The sequence below is a fragment of the Leptodactylus fuscus genome, chromosome 10 (genome assembly GCF_031893055.1).
Source record: "Leptodactylus fuscus isolate aLepFus1 chromosome 10, aLepFus1.hap2, whole genome shotgun sequence".
Classification (NCBI taxonomy): Eukaryota; Metazoa; Chordata; class Amphibia; order Anura; family Leptodactylidae; genus Leptodactylus; species Leptodactylus fuscus.
Genome location: NC_134274.1, coordinates 35,181,266 through 35,202,605, shown reverse-complemented (window position 1 = coordinate 35,202,605; position 21,340 = coordinate 35,181,266). Strand labels below are relative to the sequence as shown.

General features: G+C 48.9%; 1 protein-coding gene and 1 pseudogene across 1 annotated transcript in view; both read right to left on the bottom strand.

Moving 5' to 3' along the window:
• Nucleotides 1–21,340, bottom strand: part of LOC142183033 (uncharacterized) — a 124,122-nt gene that overhangs the window by 49,862 nt on the left and 52,920 nt on the right. The window lies entirely within an intron of this gene.
• On the bottom strand, nt 18,726–20,763 carry LOC142183153 (uncharacterized; annotated as a pseudogene).

The window sequence follows — 21,340 nt, the reverse complement described above, 5'->3', positions numbered from 1 at the left end:
ATATAGCAGTGTGTATACTTGTATGTGTGATATAGTAGTGTGTATACTTGTATATATCTGTATATGTGTGATATAGTAATGTGTATACTTTTATACATGTACTACTATACTATATCTGTATCATGTGATGCATTTCTATTCCGAAAAATTCTAGGATATGTGGAGGGTATTCTCCGACCAGCTGTACCAATAGCTCAGTATAAAATGAATAACTATCGTGTTCCAGGAGCGCAGTTACACCTCAGCTCAATAAAGGTGGAGCTTAAAGGGACTCTGTCAGCAAAATTATGCTATATGAGCCCCACATATGCGTGAATAGCCGTTAAAAAAGGCTATTCAGGCACCGCTAATATTATTTTACCCTCCCCCCCTCGTTTTAAAATAAAGCCATTTTTTTTCCTATCAGTATATCTTTGCAGAACAGGAAACCCATACAAACACAGCGAGAACATACAAACTCCTTGCAGATGTTGTTCCTGGTGGGATTCGAACCCAGGACTCCCATGTTGAAAGGCTGTAGTGCTAACTACTGAGCCAATGTGTTGCTTCTCAGGCTTTGTGCAGGACCTCAGTGTAAACACTCTTGGTCTTTTTTTTCACCTCGGAGATCTTTGATAACTCTATTACCTTCCTTGACTTGACCATCAGAAAGTTATTATCGGGTAAGTTGAGTACTACCATCTTTAGGAAGGATATGGTGACAAATTCCTTGCTCAGATGGGATAGCTGGCACCCATTCTCCGACGCCACGCCATCTCGATATAGCTGATTTGCAGGGTCCCAGGTGTTGGATCCCCACAGATCTACAACTGATGGCCTCTCCTAATGGTAGGATATCAATGGTAGAAACCAGATAACCCACTAAATACTCACAACCAGATTGCTCATATGCTCAGTTCTTCAGAGAACCACATGAGCATACTGAAGAGGCGCGGTACGCTCGTGCAGCAGACCACCACAAATACCAACAGCCATATTGTCTGTGATTGTGAGAAATGACACTGGGTCTCCGCCGGGTCTGTCTTACAAAATATTCCATCCAAGTTTCTGTGAGTCCAATATTTGTATATACAGAGATACAGAGAAAAATTTACATCTGCGGCAATAAGAAAGGCTGGGTGTCACGTTGGTTGCTCCGATCCGACTGCTATTACTTATTATGTGCCATCTCTCAAGTGCCCCTTCAAACCTACACGATTGTACATTGTTTTACATATTTGGGCTGGTGCAAGGGGTCTTAGACCAAAGTCACCATATTAATAATATAGTGCCCACACCAGAACTCCCAAATCTAGCAATCCCACAGCCTAAGCCCCCCAGCAAAGCTAGGATTACAGGTACACGCCACAGCACCCAGCGGAGATAGAGGGATTCTCTACACATACCAAACATCAAGCTCATGGAAATCCTACAGCAAAGAAATAGGAAAGCTGAGTCATTTGTCAGACGTCTGTGCTAGAGACAATTCCAAGGAAGTTTCCTTGAGTCCTGGATTCTTGTAAGTTTAGTGTAATGTTGTGTAGGATGATACATGGAGTAATTCCCGCATCTTATATTGTCACCCGCTGTCCTATATATATTACTACATTCTTATGTTTCTCATCTTCTCTCCATTGCATTACATTTCTGGGCACTTGTTTAACCCTTTTCCTTCTGCAGCCATTCTTCATTTCTGCCTATTCGCCATCTATTCACACAAGGCTTAACGTATTATTAATCTTTCCTATATCTTTGCTGTAGGATTTCCATGAGCTTGATGTTTGATATGTGTAGAGAATCCATTGCCCTCTGCCGGGTGCCGTGGCGCTCACCTGTAATCCCTAGCTTCTCTGGGAGGCTTAGGCTGTGGGATCGCTCTATGCGGGAGTTCCAGACTGATCTGCCTGGGTCTGGTGTTTGCACTATGCTCATCGTTAATAAGGTGACTCTGGTCCATGACCTTGTGCACCAGCCCAAATAAAAACTATGTACGATCGTGTAGGATTGAAGGGGCACTTATAAAACGCACTTAACCATAAATAGCACTTAGCAGGACGTCTGGAACACCTAAGAAAAAATCAGTTGCTAGACAACCAATATACCAAAGGGATACCCAGCCTTTCCTATTGCTGCAGATGTAAATTTTTCTTGTTATAGTCGCCATTTCCAGGGAATTTTGAAACCAAAACTATTTTATACAAGTTCTTGAAATGTCATGTAATAGAAGGTTATGGAGAAAATGGAAAACCAAAATGCAGTAACAGCCTTGGTGTGTGGGGGAGGGGGGTTGGGGTCTGACCATGTCAACTTCTCTTTGCTTCCCCAAGACAGATTTATCGGACTGCCTGTCTTCGTACCATCCACCAGGAAGATCTTCAAAGTTCAGTAGTGGAATATGTGCAAAATGATATATTGGAGGAGGTTTAGGCTCCTCATTGGGGTCTAGTGTCTTCTTCAGTCTTCCTGGTTAAAAAAACAAAAAAAACACCTGAATGGGCCTGGAAAATTATTGCATCCTGACAGCCTGGAGGTGACCAGTCCCTTCTATGGTCTAGAGCAGGGGTGCTCACACTTTTTCAGCATGTGAGCTACTTTATAATATGACCAAGTCCAAAGATCTACTACCCACTTCTTGTGGGCGGGACCGGACAGACTGGTGGGTGGGGCCGGGGCGGAGCTTGAGAGCAGGAGGCAGCGGCAGTAACGGCCCTCACTCAGCATGATGGGAAGCCACAGAATGCCCACAACACGGAAGCAAGGTGGCTGCCCAGGGATCCCCAATGTCTGCTTGTTCACAGCACAGCCTGAGAGTCATCTGGAGATGACTCTCAGCAGGGGCGGATCCAGAGCCGGGCAATCGCCCGGGGCCCCGCGCTTAGCGGGGCCCCGCGGCGCGGCCGGGACCTAACAAAATGGTCCCGGTCGGCATGTCCCGACTCCAACTGAGCTCAGCTTTAAAGCAGGAGCTGACAGCTCCTGCTTTAAACGGCTATGTATTCGGCTCATCGGTGCTAAGACGCCGATGAGCTGAATGCATGGGCGTTTAAAACGAGCTGTCACAGCTCAGCTCCTGCTTTAACGCTGAGCTCCGTCATTTGTAGCCGCGATGTGATGACGTCATCACATCGCAGCTACAATATGTGTATGACGGAGAGAGCTGCGAGGGAACGAGGAATGGTGAGTGTGTGTGTGTGTGTGAGTGAGAACGGCATGGCACTGGGGCAGATGGAGGAGGGAGAACGGCATGGCACTGGGGCAGATGGAGGGGGGGGAGAATGGCATGGCACTGGGGCAGATGAAGGGGGGAGAACAGCATGACACTGGGGCAGATGGAGGGGGGAGAACGGCATGACACTGGGGCAGATGGAGGGGGGAGAACGGCATGACACTGGGGCAGATGGAGAGGGGGAGAACAGCATGACACTGGGGCAGATGGAGGGGGGGGACAGCATGACACTGGGGCAGATGGAGGGGGAGAACGGCATGACACTGGGGCAGATGGAGGGGGGAGAACGGCATGACACTGGGGCAGATGAAGGGGGGGAGAACAGCATGACACTGGGGCAGATGGAGGGGGGAGAACAGCATGACACTGGAGCAGATGGAGGGGGGAGAACAGCATGACACTGGGGCAGATGGAAGGGGAGAGAACAGCATGACACTGGGGCAGATGGAGGGGGAGAGAACAGCATGACACTGGGGCAGATGGAGGGGGGAGAACGGCATTACACTGGGGCAGATGGAGGGGGGAGAACGGCATGACACTGGGGCAGATGGAGAGGGGGAGAACAGCATGACACTGGGGCAGATGGAGGGGGGGGGACAGCATGACACTGGGGCAGATGGAGGGGGAGAACGGCATGACACTGGGGCAGATGGAGGGGGGAGAACGGCATGACACTGGGGCAGATGAAGGGGGGGAGAACAGCATGACACTGGGGCAGATGGGGGGGGAGAACAGCATGACACTTGGGCAGATGAAGGGGGGAGAATGGCATGACACTGGGACAGATAGAGGGGGAGAATGGCATGACACTGGGGCAGATGAAGGGGGGGAGAACAGCATGACACTGGGGCAGATGGAGGGGGAGAACGGCATGACACTGGGGCAGATAGAGGGGGAGAGTACGGCATGACACGGGCAGATGGGGGGAGAACGGCATGACACTGGGGCAGATGAAGGGGGGAGAACAGCATGACACTGGGGCAAATGAAGGGGGAGAGAACAGCATGACACTGGGGCAGATGAAGGGGGGAGAATGGCATGACACTGGGGCAGATGAAGGGGGAAGAATGGCATGACACTGGGGCAAATGAAGGGGGGGGGAACGGCATGACACTGGGGCAGATGAAGGGGGGAGAACGGCATGACACTGGGGCAAATGAAGGGGGGGATGGCATGACATTGGGGCAGATGAAGGGGGGAGAACGGCATGACACTGGGGCAGATGAAGGGGGGGAATGGCATGACATTTGGGCAGATGAAGGGGGGAGAACGGCATGACACTGGGGCAGAGACGGGGGGGAAATGAAACTGTGGGCAGATAAAGGGGGAGAATGGCATGAAACTGGGGACAGAGATAGAGGGGGGGGACATGAAACTAGGGGTAGATGAAGGGTGTATATGAAAATGGGGGGGAGATATAATTTGCGGGTGACTGTAGGAGGATTATACTGTGTGGAATCACATGAAAATTGAATGAGAATGGGTGGAGTCAACATAAAAGTGGGCGGGGCCTAATTTGCTGCGGCGCGCGCATAGCGCGCCGCACGTTTTCTTCCCTCTTACTAGTCTTCAACAGTTGGGAAGTACAGGTTAGAAGTGCGAGACCCCAGTAAGTAGGGCCCCGCCAAAGTCAATTGCCCAGGGCCCCGCAAACCCTGGATCCGCCACTACCTCTCAGCCTGCACTGTGAACAAGTACTCTGGACACTTACAGGCCGGGCAGCAGCAGCTCCGGGGGATGACGCGCTCCCCGCTCTTAGGGATGGAGGGAGCAGCCGGGGTGCTGCTTGTTCACAGCACAGGCTGAGTCATCTACGGACACTGGCAGTCTGGGGCCGCTGCATCCCTGACTGCGTTGCACTTGTTCGCAGTCAGGGCTGCGGTGGCCCCGCCTGCAAGTGTCCGGAGATGACTTTCAGCCTGAGCTGTGAACAAGCAAACACTGGGGATCCCTGGCTGCATCCCCCGATCGACCCATACGTCCTTTACGATCGACCAGTAGATCGCGATCGACGTATTGGGCACCCCTGGTGCAGAGAAAACTTACATCTGCAGCAATAAGAAAGGCTGGGTGTCTCTTTGGTATATTGGCTGTCATAGTAAATGTTGTTACGTCAGTCGCTCTGGTCCTACTGCTATTATCTGTTCAGTGCCCCTCCAATCCTACACGGTCGTGCCTAGTTTATATTTGGGCTGGTGCACAAAGTCTTAGACCAGAGTCACCATATTGATGATGAGCATAGTGCAAACACCAGACCCAGGCAGATCAGACCAGAACTCCTAAATGGAGCGATCCCACAGCCTAAGCCCCCCATAGAAGCTAGGATTACAGGGACACACCACAGCACCCGGCAGAGATAGAGGGATTCTCTACACATACCAAACATCAAGCTCATGGAAATCCTACAGCAAAGAAATAGGAAAGCTGAGTCATTTGTCAGACGTCTGTGCTAGAGACAATTCCAAGGAAGTTTCCTTGAGTCCTGGATTCTTGTAAATTTAGTGTAATGTTGTGTAGGATGTTACATGGAGTAATTCCCGCATCTTATATTGTCACCCGCTGTCCTATATATATTACTACATTCTTATGCTTCTCATCTTCTCTCCATTGCATTACATTTCTGGGCACTTGTTTAACCCTTTTCCTTCTGCAGCCATTCTTCATTTCTGCCTGTTCGCCGTCTATTCACACAAGGCTTAACATATTATTAATCTTTCCTATATCTTTGCTGTAGGATTTCCATGAGCTTGATGTTTGATATGTGTAGAGAATCCATTGCCCTCTGCCGGGTGCCGTGGCGCTCACCTGTAATCCCTAGCTTCTCTGGGAGGCTTAGGCTGTGGGATCGCTCTATGCGGGAGTTCCAGACTGATCTGCCTGGGTCTGGTGTTTGCACTATGCTCATCGTTAATAAGGTGACTCTGGTCCATGACCTTGTGCACCAGCCCAAATAAAAACTATGTACGATCGTGTAGGATTGAAGGGGCACTTAACCATAAATAGCACTTAGCAGGACGTCTGGAACACCTAAGAAAAAATCAGTTGCTAGACAACCAATATACCAAAGGGATACCCAGCCTTTCCTATTGCTGCAGATGTAAATTTTTCTTGTAATAGTCGCCATTTCCAGGGAATTTTGAAACCAAAACTATTTTATACAAGTTCTTGAAATGTCATGTAATAGAAGGCTATGGAGAAAATGGAAAACCAAAATGCAGTGACAGCCTTGGTGTGGGGGAGGGGAGGGGGGTGGGTCTGACCACGTCAACTTCTCTTTGCTTCCCCAAGACAGATTTATCGGACTGCCTGTCTTCGTACCATTCACCAGGAAGATCTTCAAAGTTCAGTAGTGGAATATGTGCAAAATGATGTATTGGAGGAGGTTTAGGCTCCTCATTGGGGTCTAGTGTCTTCTTCAGTCTTCCTGGTTAAAAAAAAACAAACAAACCTTAATGGGCCTGGAAAATTATTGCATCCTGACAGCCTGGAGGTGACCAGTCCCTTCTATGGTCTAGAGCAGGGGTGCTCACACTTTTTCAGCATGTGAGCTACTTTATAACATGACCAAGTCCAAAGATCTACTACCCACTTCTTGTGGGCAGAACTGGGCAGACTGGTGGGTGGGGCCGGGGCGGAGCTTGAGAGCAGGAGGCAGCGGCAGTAACGGCCCTCACTCAGCATGATGGGAAGCCACAGAATGCCCACAACACGGAAGCAAGGTGGCTGCCCAGGGATTCCCGGTGTCTGCTTGTTCACAGCACAGCCTGAGAGTCATCTGGAGATGACTCTCAGCAGGGGCGGATCCAGAGCCGGGCAACCGCCTGGGGCCCCGCACTTAGCGGGGCCCCGCGGCGCGGCCGGGACCTAACAAAATGGTCCCGGTCGGCATGTCCCGACTCCAACTGAACTCAGCTTTAAAGCAGGAGCTGACAGCTCCTGCTTTAAACGGCTATGTATTCGGCTCATCGGCGGTAAGACGCCGATGAGCTGAATGCATGGGCGTTTAAAACGAGCTGTCACAGCTCAGCTCCTGCTTTAACGCTGAGCTCCGTCATTTGTAGCCGCGATGTGATGACGTCATCACATCGCAGCTACAATATGTGTATGACGGAGAGAGCTGCGAGGGAACGAGGAATGGTGAGTGTGTGTGTGTGTGTGAGTGAGAACGGCATGGCACTGGGGCAGATGGAGGAGGGAGAACGGCATGGCACTGGGGCAGATGGAGGGGGGGGAGAATGGCATGGCACTGGGGCAGATGAAGGGGGGAGAACAGCATGACACTGGGGCAGATGGAGGGGGGAGAACAGCATGACACTGGAGCAGATGGAGGGGGGAGAACAGCATGACACTGGGGCAGATGGAGGGGGGAGAACAGCATGACACTGGAGCAGATGGAGGGGGGAGAACAGCATGACACTGGGGCAGATGGAAGGGGAGAGAACAGCATGACACTGGGGCAGATGGAGGGGGAGAGAACAGCATGACACTGGGGCAGATGGAGGGGGGAGAACGGCATTACACTGGGGCAGATGGAGGGGGGAGAACGGCATGACACTGGGGCAGATGGAGAGGGGGAGAACGGCATGACACTGGGGCAGATGGAGGGGGGGGGACAGCATGACACTGGGGCAGATGGAGGGGGAGAACGGCATGACACTGGGGCAGATGAAGGGGGGGAGAACAGCATGACACTGGGGCAGATGGGGGGGGAGAACAGCATGACACTTGGGCAGATGAAGGGGGGAGAATGGCATGACACTGGGACAGATAGAGGGGGAGAATGGCATGACACTGGGGCAGATGAAGGGGGGGAGAACAGCATGACACTGGGGCAGATGGAGGGGGAGAACGGCATGACACTGGGGCAGATAGAGGGGGAGAGTACGGCATGACACGGGCAGATGGGGGGAGAACGGCATGACACTGGGGCAGATGAAGGGGGGAGAACAGCATGACACTGGGGCAAATGAAGGGGGAGAGAACAGCATGACACTGGGGCAGATGAAGGGGGGAGAATGGCATGACACTGGGGCAGATGAAGGGGGAAGAATGGCATGACACTGGGGCAAATGAAGGGGGGGATGGCATGACATTGGGGCAGATGAAGGGGGGAGAACGGCATGACACTGGGGCAGATGAAGGGGGGGAATGGCATGACATTTGGGCAGATGAAGGGGGAGAACGGCATGACACTGGGGCAGAGACGGGGGGGAAATGAAACTGTGGGCAGATAAAGGGGGAGAATGGCATGAAACTGGGGACAGAGATAGAGGGGGGGGACATGAAACTAGGGGTAGATGAAGGGTGTATATGAAAATGGGGGGGAGATATAATTTGCGGGTGACTGTAGGAGGATTATACTGTGTGGAATCACATGAAAATTGAATGAGAATGGGTGGAGTCAACATAAAAGTGGGCGGGGCCTAATTTGCTGCGGCGCGCGCATAGCGCGCCGCACGTTTTCTTCCCTCTTACTAGTCTTCAACAGTTGGGAAGTACAGGTTAGAAGTGCGAGACCCCAGTAAGTAGGGCCCCGCCAAAGTCAATTGCCCAGGGCCCCGCAAACCCTGGATCCGCCACTACCTCTCAGCCTGCACTGTGAACAAGTACTCTGGACACTTACAGGCCGGGCAGCAGCAGCTCCGGGGGATGACGCGCTCCCCGCTCTTAGGGATGGAGGGAGCAGCCGGGGTGCTGCTTGTTCACAGCACAGGCTGAGTCATCTACGGACACTGGCAGTCTGGGGCCGCTGCATCCCTGACTGCGTTGCACTTGTTCGCAGTCAGGGCTGCGGTGGCCCCGCCTGCAAGTGTCCGGAGATGACTTTCAGCCTGAGCTGTGAACAAGCAAACACTGGGGATCCCTGGCTGCATCCCCCGATCGACCCATACGTCCTTTACGATCGACCAGTAGATCGCGATCGACGTATTGGGCACCCCTGGTGCAGAGAAAACTTACATCTGCAGCAATAAGAAAGGCTGGGTGTCTCTTTGGTATATTGGCTGTCATAGTAAATGTTGTTACGTCAGTCGCTCTGGTCCTACTGCTATTATCTGTTCAGTGCCCCTCCAATCCTACACGGTCGTGCCTAGTTTATATTTGGGCTGGTGCACAAAGTCTTAGACCAGAGTCACCATATTGATGATGAGCATAGTGCAAACACCAGACCCAGGCAGATCAGACCAGAACTCCTAAATGGAGCGATCCCACAGCCTAAGCCCCCCATAGAAGCTAGGATTACAGGTACACACCACAGCACCCGGCAGAGATAGAGGGATTCTCTACACATACCAAACATCAAGCTCATGGAAATCCTACAGCAAAGAAATAGGAAAGTGAGTCATTTGTCAGACGTCTGTGCTAGAGACAATTCCAAGGAAGTTTCCTTGAGTCCTGGATTCTTGTAAGTTTAGTGTAATGTTGTGTAGGATGTTACATGGAGTAATTCCCGCATCTTATATTGTCACCCGCTGTCCTATATATATTACTACATTCTTATGTTTCTCATCTTCTCTCCATTGCATTACATTTCTGGGCACTTGTTTAACCCTTTTCCTTCTGCAGCCATTCTTCATTTCTGCCTGTTCGCCGTCTATTCACACAAGGCTTAGCGTATTAATCTTTCCTATATCTTTGCTGTAGGATCTCCATGAGCTTGATGTTTGATATGTGTAGAGAATCCATTGCCCTCTGCCGGGTGCCGTGGCGCTCACCTGTAATCCCTAGCTTCTCTGGGAGGCTTAGGCTGTGGGATCGCTCTATGCGGGAGTTCCAGTCTGATCTGCCTGGGTCTGGTGTTTGCACTATGCTCATCGTTAATAAGGTGACTCTGGTCCATGACCTTGTGCACCAGCCCAAATAAAAACTATGTACGATCGTGTAGGATTGAAGGGGCACTTATAAAACGCACTTAACCATAAATAGCACTTAGCAGGACGTCTGGAACACCTAAGAAAAAATCAGTTGCTAGACAACCAATATACCAAAGGGTTACCCAGCCTTTCCTATTGATGTAAATTTTTCTTGTTATAGTCGCCATTTCCAGGGAATTTTGAAACCAAAACTATTTTATACAAGTTCCTGAAATGTCATGTAATAGAAGGTTATGGAGAAAATGGAAAACCAAAATGCAGTAACAGCCTTGGTGTGGGGGAGGGGGGTTTGGGGTCTGACCATGTCAACTTCTCTTTGCTTCCCCAAGACAGATTTATCGGACTGCCTGTCTTCGTACCATCCACCAGGAAGATCTTCAAAGTTCAGTAGTGGAATATGTGCAAAATGATATATTGGAGGAGGTTTAGGCTCCTCATTGGGGTCTAGTGTCTTCTTCAGTCTTCCTGGTTAAAAAAAAAACAAAAAAAAACACCTTAATGGGCCTGGAAAATTATTGCAACCTGACAGCCTGGAGGTGACCAGTCCCTTCTATGGTCTAGAGCAGGGGTGCTCACACTTTTTCAGCATGTGAGCTACTTTATAACATGACCAAGTCCAAAGATCTACTACCCACTTCTTGTGGGCGGGACAGGGCAGACCGGTGGGCGGGGCGGGGTGGGGCGGAGCTTGAGAGCAGTAGGCAGTGGCATTCTGTGATTGCCTAGTAACGGCCCTCGCTCAGCATGATGGGAAGCCACAGAATGCCCACAACATGGAAGCAAGGCAGCTGCCCAGGGATCCCTGGTGTCTGCTTGTTCACAGCGCAGGCTGAGAGTCATCTGGAGATGACTTTCAGCCTGCGCTGTGCACAAGTACTCAGGACACTTACAGGCCGGGCAGCAGCAGCTCCGGGGGATGACGCGCTCCCCGCTCTTAGGGATGGAGGGAGCAGCCGGGGTGCTGCTTGTTCACAGTGCAGACTGAGTCATCTCCGGACACTGGCAGTCCGGGGCCGTCGCAGCCCCGACTGCCTTGCACTCGTTCGCAGTCAGGGCTGCGGTGGCCCCGCCTGCAAGTGTCCGGAGATGACTTTCAGTCTGCGCTGTGAACAAGCAGACATCGGGGATCCCTGGCTGCATCCCCCGATCGACCCATACCTCCTTTGCGATCGACCAGTAGATCGCGATCGACATATTGGGCACCCCTGGTCTAGAGGACTTTCTGGAGCCTTCCTGAGCACAATCTCTCTCTCCAGAGTGGAGTCTACCAATCAGAACTATGCCTGGATACGCGCTATCATTATTTTCTGGACGGCAGCAAAGGGAATTGTTATCTGCAATCCCACTATTCTAAATATATTAGATTTCATTCATGAGGGTCTAGACCAGGGGTAGGCAACCATTTTTGTTCGGCGTGCCGATTTAAATGAAAAGATCACAGCTGAGGTCCCCAGAGAGCTGCGCAATAATTGTAAAGCTGACGACCCCTACACTATAGTCATATAGCACAAACCACAGGATAGGGGGGCTGTCATATTATGCCCCCAGCCATATGCCTTTACTGCTATTTGCCTGGATACACCAGTACTTTACCTTTATAAGTGATGTCATTACATGTGTAACCCACAACTAGTGGTAAATGTATGTGACTGGGAGCAGAGCGAGGTAACACCTGAAGGGGGCGACACACGATGTACCTGGATACTGCATCCCCGGCCACCGGTACCTTCAATTTTTTTAATTTCAGCCACATTTAATTCCTGTCGATGCAGCAACAGAAAAACCCCAGCCAGGAATTAATGGATGTCGCACTTACCCCAAAGTGACAGCACTGGTGCCCAGGAACTGGATGTGACTATAGCCGCATCTGGGTACATAGTGTGTCCCCATCCGAAAAGAAACACCCTAAGGCTAAGGCTCAGGTTACAGAAATGCAGCTTTTTTTGTTGCAGATTTTGCTGCCTTTTTTTCTGATCCAAAGCCAGAAAGTCTTCCTAAGTATTTCCCATTACTTTCCCATTCTTGGCTTTGGCTCAAAAAACAGCAGCAAAATCTGCAACAAAAATGTTATGTTTCCCCAACCTGGCGCCTCAGTCAGTGGCCTAACTAGGAATGGTAGGCCCCCGTGGCAAACTTTTGACATGGGCCCCTAGTTCCCCTGAAGACCCTGGCCAATATTTCCCCCCGCATTCCTGCACACATTATGATGCCCCATAGTGGCCCCTGCACAATAATAATAGTATCATAGAGTGCCCATATACATAGTGTTACACAGAGCCCATGTGATGCTGCCATACTAATACTGCCATACAGTCACCATCATTGACTGATGAGTATATAGGACATAATACATGGCAGTATGAGCACAGTATATACGAGCAGAGCCTCGACTCCTATAGGCTCCGCCCCTTTCAACCACCCACCCACGCATTGCTATGGAGAATGTGACGTCACAATCCAGGTATAACAGATGCCTGCAAAAGAGATGGCAGAGACTGAAGAAGGGTGAGCAGCCAAAAGTAGAGGAGGAGGAGCTACAACCAGGCAGAGCTACACTCAGGAGGAGGAGCTATACCCAGGGGGAGAGCAGCAGCCGCTGATAGGAGAATCCACAGCCAGGAGGAGGAGTTTGCATTCCAGGTATGGAGAGAGGGCATTTAGGCAGCGGTTCCATCTAGTGGCCGCGGTGTAATATGGCAACTTTGTCATCCAGTTACCAAGTAATGTTAATGGAGAAGGAGTTATAAAGTGTCAGCACACATGTCCTATAGGGGGCGATGTAACTAGTCATTACTCCAATGTGCAGGTGTCTGCTCTTACCCATCATTCCTTACACTAAGTCCCCCCTCCCTCACCAGTGGCCGCCATTCCAGGGACATCTATGAGAAAGTCGGGGCTGTTTCTTCAGCAATGTCTTTATTCTCTGATCTTTCCTTTTGAGTAATGGCGGCCGGGACATGATGTCCAGGGGGGTAACTGGGCCGAGAGCGAGCTGTTGTCAGAAGATAAGGAGATGGCGAAGTACTGAGGATGGAGAGAGCACAGACATGTGCGGCGTCACTTACACACTTCTGTCCGCTCAGACATGATAAGGGGGGACACTGGCTCTCCATTCTCCTTACTGCTGGGGCTCCACTTTATACAGACAAATATTACACATATATAAGAGACTAGAAGAGCGTATGGGGGAGATATAGTATATCCTATAACATAACGGTGTCATGGCCGCCTGGCAGACAAGGACTCCTTGTGAGGTCATGGCTCCTGTCTGGTTGCCGAGGAGCTTCATAGTGACCCGCGCAGTGTTCTGCCTGTATGAGGCCTAGTGAACATTCTAGCATCAGTCAGTCTCCATCTTGATGTGGACCAGGCCACTTGTACCTCACACCAGGAGCCTTTTACAGCCATCAATGGGGTCGACATCAGCTCACAAAATGGGAATGAGGCCCCACAGACGGTGCTGCCATCTTCAGAGCTTGGCTGGATTTGTCCTGGTATGTGCAGCCTCCATCTTGGTTCTTTCCTATCATAGTGTTTACAAGGCGGGGCGGAGGTGACTGCAAAATGGCGGCTAGTTAGGGATGACCCATGACCCCAGGCCACATATTCAGGGAGGTGAATGGAGGCGGCAGATATTGCTCATGTCTCTTCCCAGCCGACTCCTCCACATTGATCCAGACATGAAAGGAGAGTTTATCTCTGCGGTTTTCCTTCACTTATATAAACTATAGGGAAATCGCCGTCATTATTGCAGGTAACATAGACATTGTGCCACTTACATCCACTAATGAGTGTCCCCCAGTGAGTGTATATTATATGTGTGTGTGTGTGTGTGTATATATATATATATATATCTATACAGTATATAGTGGCAGTGTGACTGCTGGAGTGGTATATACACTACATATGATATATACGTGCGTGAGGCCGACTGTTACATGCCGTATTTATAGACCAGTAAGTCATACTGCAGCCTCAGACGTAATGTGAACAGTGCCTAAGCACTGGTGATGTCGTCTCCACTTGCCGCTCTCCTTCCCACTCTTCCTCCATCATCCTTCAGCATTTCCATTGTAGTCAGTAGAGCTGGGCAGGAGAAATCTCAGACTACAGTATGAGGCGGGGAGACCCCCTCGTACCCGGGACCCTCACTGACATTATCTTCTCACATGGGGATCATTTATGTAGGGGCCATGTTGTCTCCATTCTATATCGTCCATTTGTGATATAAGGTCATGGTGACCCCTCTGCTGTGTATGGCCTATAGGTGGGACTAATTCTCAGGAATTACCTCTCTAGGTAACCAGATGTAGAAGACGTCAGAGAGTGACCGCTCGGATCTTCTTGAGGACCTGCAGACATTCTCCAACCTGGCACACTTACAAGGCCGTGACCTAGAATTGGCTTCATCCCGGATCCGGCGAGCGCTGACCTTACATGAAAAGATAAGAAAAGCCTTGTCTGTGTCCTGTCTGCGGTTACTGTTACTATCCTAGGGTCAGTTCACACAGAGTTTTTTGGCGAGGATTTTAACGCTAAATCCGCCTCAGAAACAGGCTTGGAAAAAAGCCTCCCAATAAGGAGGCTTTTTTTGGAGGCTGATTTTGAGGCAGATTCAGCGTCAAAATTCTCGCAAAAAAACTGTGTGTGAACTGATCCTAATATAGAAGTCCTCCAGCCATACAACATGCCATATAATAGAATCCTAGTATAGCATATATCCCCCCTCCTATAATGTACACACTGCTCATGGAATGTGCCCATTTCTTACACTATATATTGTTGTACATTATATGTCTTATATATATTGTTTTGTATCTTATGACATCTAATTCACATTCCAGTATAGTCTTATGAGCACCAATAAGACTGCATAATATTTTACTATTTTGTAATGAACGTGCTTGGATGTGACAGGGCCTGCGGTAGGGAGCTCCGGCTTCTCCCTGGGCCCAAGGGGGACGCGAAGGGGCCTGTGGTAGGGGGCTCCGGCTCCTCCCTGGGCCCAAAGGGGATGCGACGGGGCTAGAGGTAGGGTGACAGGGCCTACGGTAGGGGGCTCCGGCTCCTCCCTGGGCCCAAGGGGAACGCGACGGGGTCTGCGGTAGGGGGCTCCGGCTCCTCCCTGGGCCCAAGGGGGACGCGACGGGGCCTGTGGTAGGGGGCTCCGGCTCCTCCCTGGGCCCAAAGGGGACGCGACGGGGCCTACGGTAGGGGACTCAATATGAATCTGCCCAATATCAGGGCCCCCAGATCTGAGGCTCATATACAGGGCTCGCCCCCCGACAATTATAGCAGCGAATATCTGCCTGTGCGGCCTTATCCCCTCCTCCTCTGTGTCTCTGCAGGGTAGTCAGGATGTGAGTCCTCCGGCCGGATCTCCAGATACTGAATTCTCACTAATGGCACCAAGACGGAAAAGAAGTCAATGTAACGTGTGTGTGTATAAGTCCCTATGTTACAGATTACTATACAGACTATTATACAGACTGTTGGGAGCCTATAGGCCTGAATACAGTCAGTGACACTATTATGGACAGTGACTCCCCCTCCCCAATATTCCTGCTGACTTCTTGCAGTTTATTACATGGAGGTTCCTCTGGAGAAGGGAAATCATTGGCGTCTGAAGAATAAAGGACTGAGGACACCTTGTGGCCGTTCATTGTTACTACAAGCATTCCTAGCACAGGTATGTTATAATGGCCTCTGAGGACTTCCAGTGGTGAAAGAAAATATAAGCTTTACCTCAAGTTCTAAAAATATAAAACTTTGTAAAAAAAAAATGTTTTGTTTTTTTTTAAATTCTCCATATTTTCAGACCTACCAGTTTGGGGAATGTCTACGAATTTGATCGTATTTTATTTTATTTATCGGAGGTGAAACAGCTAAAATACAGCGGGTCAGCACTTTAATTTTTTTCCCGTTACATGCCAGGTCTAACCTGTACAAAACAGACCCCTCGGCTAGGGCGGCTCCTCAGCTCCTAATCGGCCGCACTATTACCGTGGATATCAGGAAGGGGTTAAGTGATTTTACATCTTTTGTAATGACATTTGTAACCTTTGACCTAGTCATGTGACATTTCTGTATGTTCCTGTGTATATGTCCTGGGGTTAGTGTACATTTCCTCCCCTTGGCCCTGTAGAGTTCTTACCGTTCTTCCAGCACTGACATGGGCCTCCATTTTCTATTCTTACATTACAGGTGATCCCATAGTGACAGAGGGTTGTCTGCAGCCCTCAGGACATAACGAATGTCTGGAAACCCCGAGCTCATCCCAGCAAGTCCTTCAGGATCATCTCCGTACAAACCCACGGACACCTGATCTACCACCACAATCCCATCTCTTTCTATCCGGGGTCTGTCATAGATACACTACAGATGAAGGGCCGTCCGAGGACAAGATCGGAGACTTTACAGAAGCGTCAGGAAGAGAACAGCCTTCCATTCCCTTTCCCATCAGAGTCTTGGCCTGCTAACCTTCTTACAAGCACTTCCTTGGGCCAAAGCCCACATTTTGGACCCCGAATCAGTAGAGCTCAGCATGGCAGTGTAACCCCAGACCATATAGGATCCACGCTGTAGTTGTCCATCCGACCCCTCTCCAGTGCAAAGGCCCTCGCGGTTCCCACCTCCATTATCTGCTCCAGCCGCAGAGGGTTCAGCCTTTAGTAAACAAGTCCTCAAAACTGCTTCTAAGACTTTGGTCCCTGTACACACTGGTGATAAATCCCTGCTAATAGGTGATGCTGCAGAATGGACAGAAAGTGGAAAATGTATTCATTTCCTTGATTTGTAAGTCAGCCCAATATCTCCCCAAATAAATGTCTATTGCCTGTAAGTCTGTGTCTTTGCTCTGGATTTGGGGATTTTATAGGGGGTGTCGCTGATTCCCTGATGTTACTTATCTGCTTGCTACTAGTTAACCCTTTAGATCTATCACATATACCGTGAGCGCACCTCCATATACTGTGAGCACACCTATATATACCGTGAGCACACCTCTATATACCGCGAGCACACCTCTATATACTGCGAACTTACCTCTATATACTGCAAACACACCTCTATATACTGCGAGCACACCTCTATATACTGCGAGCACACCTCTATACACCGTGAGCACACCTATATATACTGCGAACTTACCTCTATATACTGCGAACACACCTCTATATACCGTGAGCAAACCTATATATACCGTAAGCCCGCCTACATTTCACATCACAATATCCCAGCGCTCCTTTAAGCCTTTTCTCCCCTCTGATAGTGCCGCACTTTTTTATTTATCATCATCCTCGTCAAGTCATGATGATGATGATGAGGGGCCCCTGAGAAGACGCCCTAGACCCCTGCACTTGAGAAGACCCTTGAAAGGAGTGACACAAGTACCGTACAAAGCCTAGGGCAAAGTGGCCCCATTTGGACTTCGGTTCCTGAATACTATGTTCCCCAGACCCCGAGTACACCGCCCCCCCCCCCCCCTTCTCTGTTACTGGAAAATCTGGTTTCAAATGGAAAATGTGCATAAAAAAGTAACTTTTGGAAATTTCACCTCCATTTTGCATTAATTCCTGTGGAACACCTAAAGGGTTAATTAAGTTCCTATATAATACTATTATCTGATAATAATAGAATAACAGAAACTTTCAAAATTGATAATTTTATCAAATTTTCAGTATATTGTCCTTTTTTTTAACAAACAAAAGCAAAGTACAACGACGAAAGTTTACCACCAACATAACGTACAAAATGTCACGAAAAAAAACAATCTTGGAATGACCTGGATAGGTAAATGCATTATGAAGCCTCACAGAAAGTAAAAGACGTCATATTTGTAAAACAGGGTCTGAGCCTTAAGTCCCAAACTACCCTGCGTCCTTAAAGGGTTAAGAAGTGAGATCCGACCATTAATTAGATGCTCGGAGCAATAAGACCAATATTCTCGTCATACATTTGGATAGAGAAAGCTGAGTCACTATTAAATGGTCGGTAACTTTCCAGACAACTTAGTCTCATTCAATAAATCACGTGATTCTGGACCAAAATATAGCGTACTTTATTTACAACGGTTGCCATTTTCTACCTAAAGTTCCTGCCACTAGGTGTCTCCCTCCTTCTTATCCTACTTTGCTGTTCACTCTCTGTTACTAGGGAAAGTCCAACTTTAGAAACCAACAAGCTCAAACCAGGAACACGGGGAGTTGAGGGGGAGGAGATGGTCTCTCTTTACAGCCTCTGCAGCTCCTCACAGTGAGTGTTAGGAGAGTCTACCTACTTCTGACTCTTTGAGTGTGTTGTTGAAGATGAGATGTTAGTCATACACAGAAAGCAGCTTTCATCACTGTGCTTACATTTTTCTAAGCTACTGGTTTGCTATTTTACAGTTACACCGGACAGAATTACATGTGAATAAACCAGTAGTAATAATAATGGATGGCACATACCTGTAGTAATAGTAATGGATGGTACATACCTGTAGTAGTAATAATAATGGATGGTACATACCCCTGCCTCGGAGGGGTAAAATGTGCTGCAGCCATTATGGGATTATTATTATTATTAGCAGCAGAAATACAGATAGGACACCATGTATGAAGGTTTATACAGTCATAGAACAGACTGCCGATCTGCAGATATATCCATGTGTACATACATCCTTACAGCATGTTAACCATGCGCTTTATGTCACTATAATTTGGGAGTGTAGTGGATCAATGGTAAATCCATCCAAGATAGAAACACTGGGGACTTTAGGGACAAGAGAAGATGTGTGAATTCTGTGATGTCTGATAAGATCTGATCTCTGGATAAAACATTTCCCACACTCTGAACATGAGAATGGCTTCTCTCCTGTGTGAGTTCTTTGATGCATCTCAAGCTGAGATTTACGTGTAAAACATTTCCCGCATTCAGGACACGAGAACGGTTTCACCCCCGTGTGAATCTTCTGATGTTCGACAAGACCTGATTTCATGGTAAAACACTTCCCACATTCTACACAAGAGAAGGGCTTTTCCCCTGTATGAAATTTTTGATGCTTGACAAGATACAACTTTTGGGTAAAACATTTGCCACATTCTAAACACAAAAATGGTCACTCATCTCTGTCATTTCTCTGATGACCTCCACCAGTCCCGATATTTGATGAATTACTTCCTGGGTGAATTTTCTAATGTCTGACAAGATCAGATTTTTGTATAAAAAATTTTCCACATTCAGAACATAAAAATGGCTTCTCCCCCGTGTGGCTTCTCTGGTGGATTTCCAGCTGACATTTCCGTGTAAAACATTTCCCACACTCTGAACATGAGAATGGTTTCTTGCCCGTGTGCATTTTGTGATGTTCGACTAGAGAACACGGAAGCAAGGCGGCTGCCCAGGGATCCCCAATGTCTGCTTGTTCACAGCACAGGCTGAGAGTCATCTGGAGATGACTCTCAGCCTGCGCTGTGAACAAATACTCCGGACACTTGCAGGCCGGGCAGCTGCAGCTCCGGGGAATGACGTGCTCCCCGCTCTTAGGGATGGAGGGAGCAGCCGGGGTGCTGCTTGTTCACAGCGCAGGCTGAGAGTCATCTCCGGACACTGGCAGTCCGGGACCGCCGCAGCCCTGACTGTGAACGAGTGCAAGGGCCTTGCACTCGTTCGCAGTCAGGGCTGTGGCGGCCCCGCCTGCAAGTGTCCGGAGATGATTTTCAGCCTGTGCTGTGAACAAGAAGACACTGGGGATCCCTGGCTGCATCCCGTGATCGACCCATACGTCCTTTGCGATCGACCAGTAGATCGCGATCAACGTATTGGGCTCCCCTGGTGCAGAGAAAACTTACATCTGCAGCAATAAGAAAGGCTGGGTGTCTCTTTGGTATATTGGCTGTCATAGTAATTGTTGTTATGTCAGTCGCTCTGGTCCTACTGCTATTATCTGTTCAGTGCCCCTCCAATCCTACACGGTCGTGCCTAGTTTATATTTGGGCTGGTGCACAAAGTCTTAGACCAGAGTCACCATATTGATGATGAGCATAGTGCAAACACCAGACCCAGGCAGATCAGACCAGAACTCCTAAATGGAGCGATCCCACAGCCTAAGCCCCCCATAGAAGCTAGGATTACAGGTACACACCACAGCACCCGGCAGAGATAGAGGGATTCTCTACACATACCAAACATCAAGCTCATGGAAATCCTACAGCAAAGAAATAGGAAAGCTGAGTCATTTGTCAGACGTCTGTGCTAGAGACAATTCCAAGGAAGTTTCCTTGAGTCCTGGATTCTTGTAAGTTTAGTGTAATGTTGTGTAGGATGTTACATGGAGTAATTCCCGCATCTTATATTGTCACACGCTGTCCTATATATATTACTACATTCTTATGTTTCTCATCTTCTCTCCATTGCATTACATTTCTGGGCACTTGTTTAACCCTTTTCCTTCTGCAGCCATTCTTCATTTCTGCCTGTTCGCCGCCTATTCACACAAGGCTTAGCGTATTAATCTTTCCTATATCTTTGCTGTAGGATTTCCATGAGCTTGATGTTTGATATGTGTAGAGAATCCATTGCCCTCTGCCGGGTGCCGTGGCGCTCACCTGTAATCCCTAGCTTCTCTGGGAGGCGTAGGCTGTGGGATCGCTCTATGCGGGAGTTCCAGTCTGATCTGCCTGGGTCTGGTGTTTGCACTATGCTCATCGTTAATAAGGTGACTCTGGTCCATGACCTTGTGCACCAGCCCAAATAAAAACTATGTACGATCGTGTAGGATTGAAGGGGCACTTATAAAACGCACTTAACCATAAATAGCACTTAGCAGGACGTCTGGAACACCTAAGAAAAAATCAGTTGCTAGACAACCAATATACCAAAGGGATACCCAGCCTTTCCTATTGCTGCAGATGTAAATTTTTCTTGTAATAGTCGCCATTTCCAGGGAATTTTGAAACCAAAACTATTTTATACAAGTTCCTGAAATGTCATGTAATAGAAGGTTATGGAGAAAATGGAAAACCAAAATGCAGTAACAGCCTTGGTGTGGGGGAGGGGAGGGGGGTGGGTCTGACCACGTCAACTTCTCTTTGCTTCCCCATGACAGATTTATCGGACTGCCTGTCTTCGTACCATTCACCAGGAAGATCTTCAAAGTTCAGTAGTGGAATATGTGCAAAATGATGTATTGGAGGAGGTTTAGGCTCCTCATTGGGGTCTAGTGTCTTCTTCAGTCTTCCTGGTTTAAAAAAAACAAACAAAAAACAACCTTAATGGGCCTGGA